General features: G+C 39.5%; 1 long non-coding RNA gene across 1 annotated transcript in view; it reads right to left on the bottom strand.

The window, feature by feature from the left end:
* Positions 1–1,786: 1,786 nt before the first annotated feature.
* The window catches only part of LOC112550805, a 116,611-nt gene continuing 113,815 nt past the window's right edge, over positions 1,787–4,582 (bottom strand). The window contains exon 3 of the long non-coding RNA XR_003094815.1: positions 1,787–2,015. This is a non-coding gene — a long non-coding RNA (uncharacterized LOC112550805). The remainder of the gene's footprint in view (positions 2,016–4,582) is intronic.

Below are 4,582 nucleotides of genomic sequence, written 5' to 3'. Positions count from 1 at the left end.
GAACTAATTAAAAATGCTCGTTTAAGAGCCCTACCTACGTTTGGCACAAAAAAAAAGAGTTATATTGACCAGCTTTCAATATAAAGTGTTAATTATCTTCCATCTGTTACGGTGGGTTTTTTTAGATTTTCTAAGAACACGACTCCGAGAGCATGATTTTTAAACATCCTTCCTATATAGCAGATATGTTCTTTCTTAGTTGTTTCCTGACTTTTCCAGGGATTGATGTATTGTCAAAAATTTTTTTAAAATCAGTAGGCGCACATACACATTCTTACAGTGGTCAGATAAGCAATGTGGTTAATGCTAATTAGGCTAAATAAAGCCCAATAATAAGAACACTTGGGACAAAAAATATCCTCCTATAAAAACACATCACAAAAGTTACACAATCTAAAAGTGCACACATGCAAATTCACCCCACACACAATTGTTTGCATAATTCAAAATTGATATTTTGACATTTCCACCATCCTACATACTTTAGGCTATTTTCAAGCTATGTGGAGGCATCTGCATGTCCACAACGTGAACTGAAATTATACAGAGCAGGGATGCAGTGTATTGAAAATTAAATTCTACTCTGAAAACAATTTCAGGTTAGCTGTTTTGTGTAAAGGTTATCAATGTATCTAGGTGAATAGAACAATCATCACAGAAAAGCATCTTTACAAGAAAAATAAGCAGATGGTTCATTGGCACATGATTCAACTGCCTTTTCCCATCTTCTGCTAGCTGGGGAGAAGGAGGTAGAAGAAGATTTTATTCTGTAGGAAATATGGGGCACAGATGGGTCTTGCATTTGGAAATGTAATTGGATTTAAAATCTCCCCTTGACTCGGATCTCTTAGGAGAAAGGTAGGCAAAATATGACCCTGCACCTGGTCATAGGTGGGGAGGATTTTGCCCACCTATGATGAGGGTGCACTGGAGGAATGCTCTTCTCCCAAGGTCACTTGTCCATCTGTTAGAGTGAAGCTTTAAAGCTGGCATTAAAAGGGGCCATGATCAACCTGGTGTATACCATAAAGAAATACCATGAGGTGTTTTACAAATCTGCTTGGTAGGTTAAGGGAAGAAACATTTGATTACCTATAATCAGGAACTAATGAATGCTGTAATCATTTATGATACCTTTTATAAGACCAACTAAGAAATTGCAAAATAATTATGTTAATAATTAATATTTTTTTGCAATTTCATATTTGGCCTAATAAAAGGTATCATCTCTGAAATGAGAGTTTTAGAGTTTTGCACTTTTTTTTGTCTTAGGTCAACACAGCTACCAAGTACATCCCTGTAATCAATTATATACTCTGAAATATAACTGAAGACTTTTGTTAGGCTTTTAATAAAAAAAGAAAATGTTTGGATGGTGTGGGTCAGTAGGCATCTACCTGCTATAAAAGAAAACCCCCAGAAAGAAACAAAAAACAGTTTTGCCATGACTGAATCTGGAAACCAGAACGAAAATACAGAAATGGACTATGCTGTATTCATTGGACAAACATACATCAGGAAAACTTACTATTCATGCAAATTTTCTATCTTAAAGATTTTTGTCTTCAGTTTTGTTTTGATATGATTTTCAGTATTTTGGATCTGAAAATACTTATATGTGAAGGCAATAAAAATTTCAGTAGAAAAACTGTGACAAATACTTCATGATAAATAATTTACCTCATGGATACAACCGCTGTTTATCTTTTATTTTTTAACATATTAGTTATATGATACTCCTAAATGACTAGGGAAAAAGAAAGGAAAATTCCAGCATGTGTGTTGCTACTGAGAACTTACAAGTTGCATGCCTTCATTTTATTTTGAGGACCATCTCATTAAATATTGGCAACCATATATCTCAAGCCATTGAACTCCACTTGTCCTGTAGCACAGAAAACTGGTGACAGTCCAAAGACTTTTGAACAAGCTGAGATGGTCACATTTGGAGGTCTGGAGCAAGGAATCATTTTACTGAACTGCAATTTGCAGAGACATGACATAGTGGATAGAACCTGAAAAAAAAAAAAGCAGAAGGAACATGGTTAACATCGTGTTAAAGGTGTACTCTAAACAGCTCAGAACAGTAGGCTATGTTGATGGATTTTGTGAAATCAGAGCTTGATCTAAATGCTAGGGACAGAAGTTACACATAAACTGGTTTAAATTATCAGAAGTTACACAGAACTGGTTTAAACCTGTAACAGAACAGAAGCTCAGTGCACATAAACCAGTTTCAAAACAGTTGAAACTGGTTTAAGATAAACCTGGTTGAATGTAGTATCAGACTGAACTGATTTAGGTCAAACTGGTTTATGAAATTTCTGTTCCAGACCCCTTCCTGGTTCAAGTTAAATCACAGTCCCCCAGCATCCCAAGATGTCTGGAACAGCCCTGGGCTAGGCTGTGCTGTGCTGTCTACTCCAGAGAGCAAGGTTGGCCCTGCCCCTCTGTTCCCTAGCTGGAGCAGCGTGCGGGGCCTGGGGCAAATGAGCCTGTGCAGGGCCTGGACGTGGCAGCGTGGAGGGGATGGTGAGCGGCCAGATGCAAAGCCAGCCCGGCTCTGCAGGGCCCCTCAACGCGTGGGGCCTGAAGCAGTTGCCTGATTCACCTGGCCCTTAAGGACAGCCCTGTCTGGCAGAGACTGAGACAAACAGTTGATAAGGGGACATGATTTCCCTCAGCTCCCCCCGGGCCATGGGAGAGGGAGAAGAAGCTGGGGAACTGGGATGGAGGGACTGGTTACCCGACACCTGTGAGCATGGGGCCAAGCACTGCTGGACCAGAATGAAAGGTGGGAGGTGTTGGCAAAGCCTGGCACAATCATCATATGTATGTGCTGGAGACGGAGCTAAGGGGACAGGAGAGGGTCCCAGACTGTGATCAAACAAGCTTTAGTTCAAGTGTCCCCACCGCTATTTCGAAGTGTGGGGATACTGCAGTGCTGTCTCTACACAGTGAGCATTACTATATTTCTTATTCAGACAGGCTGCACTAACCTATCCTTGTGGTAGGTTCCCAGCAGTATGTTTGCCCAGTATGGGCCATGTGTTTTAGTTATGCTCATTGTTGGCTGCATTTAATCACCTTCATAGCTGGTTTCCATTTCTGAGCACATGCTGCTTTTGGCAGCTCTTTTATGATAAACAATGTATTTAAGAGGCTTCCTTGTATGTGAATGTAAGATCAGGGGTTTCTTCCCCCCGTACTGACTGGGGAGAGAATACTTCACCTTGTATTCAAATAAATACGGTACTAACAAAGAAAGCAGCAGAATGGGTATAAAACAGATTTCAACATCAAAACCTACCCACTTTTATTGTAAACTGCAGGGAAAGAAAATCTGCACTGAAGAAAACTGGAGACAGTCTTGATATAAATCCCTATGTAAAGCAAACACTTACATTTCACATGGTATTATGCATGAGTGTGAGGTGATGCCTTTAAAGAATGTGGTGGGTGCAGAACAGTAACTAAAACAAGAGCAGAAATTCCTTTTTGACCTAATGAATGGCTAAGACAGCAGATATTTTTGAAGAAAATATGTTTGGCCTTAATGTGCACATAGAAAACAGCTTTTAATTTATCACTCCAAATGGAGATACAGCAAGTATTGCTGAAGAGCCAGATGGTTTGGGTTTTTAATTGGCATATTCAGTTGTTATTCTTGCAGATTAGATGGCTCTCATCTTCACATAATGAATTGCTGTGCCACAGGTTTTGCACTGTCACTGGGAACAGACAATTCTTTGGTGGGTTGAGAGGGTACAGTTGCTATAGGTGCTATATATATTATGTGTGTTGTTTGTTTTTATCACTGGTTTCATCCTCTCAAAGCTAAGGCAGATGGTTCACCTGGCCTACTGGGATTCAGTTTCAAAGAAGAAGAATGTTCCAAAGTCTTTTGAAGTCTTGGGACCCTGAAAAATATCTGTCTTCTGAGTGTGAGAAGAAAGGAAAGTTTTGCACCCTGTGACTGTTGTTCATTCATCTAAGGCCACAATGGGCTGCACTTCAAATACACAGTGTGCCTCTTGATAGAAGACCTGTTCATTGTCAATGTTATTAATACTTCTACCAACTCTAATAGATACTGGATCAGTGAGATTGTTAGTGCCATACCAGAAGGCCACTCTACCAGGTTGCATGTTCACTCTTTTTTTGTGTTAGTATATATCTCCTGTCTTTATCACGGACTCAATATCAGCATCAACCATTCCTGGCTGCAAGTAAGTGCTCTTTTGTGAATCCTCTTTTAAAAAAAGAAAATTAAGTAACTGTTAAATTGCTCAGAATAAAGTTAGCTCATCAGGTAGTAATAAAATTCCTCAGCTGCACTGGAGGGTATATTGCAAATAAACATTGTAATGAGGACAGCCTAAATACATGACGGCAATTGCACGCTAAGGCAGGCCACAATTTTCATTTCTAAAACTAGCACAGAAAAAGGGATCTTCCCATGGTGGTAGCATTTTGTTATATTTGTAGCAGGCTTGCACCATACAAGAAACTGGCAGGTTAAGCCGTGACACCTTTTTTCTATGAGTTTAATGACAGCAGCAATTTTGTTCTTATCTGAGTC

Source organism: Alligator sinensis, unplaced genomic scaffold, assembly GCF_000455745.1.
Source record: "Alligator sinensis unplaced genomic scaffold, ASM45574v1 scaffold456_3, whole genome shotgun sequence".
NCBI classification, from domain to species: domain Eukaryota; kingdom Metazoa; phylum Chordata; order Crocodylia; family Alligatoridae; genus Alligator; species Alligator sinensis.
This window is presented reverse-complemented; position numbering and strand designations above follow the sequence as displayed.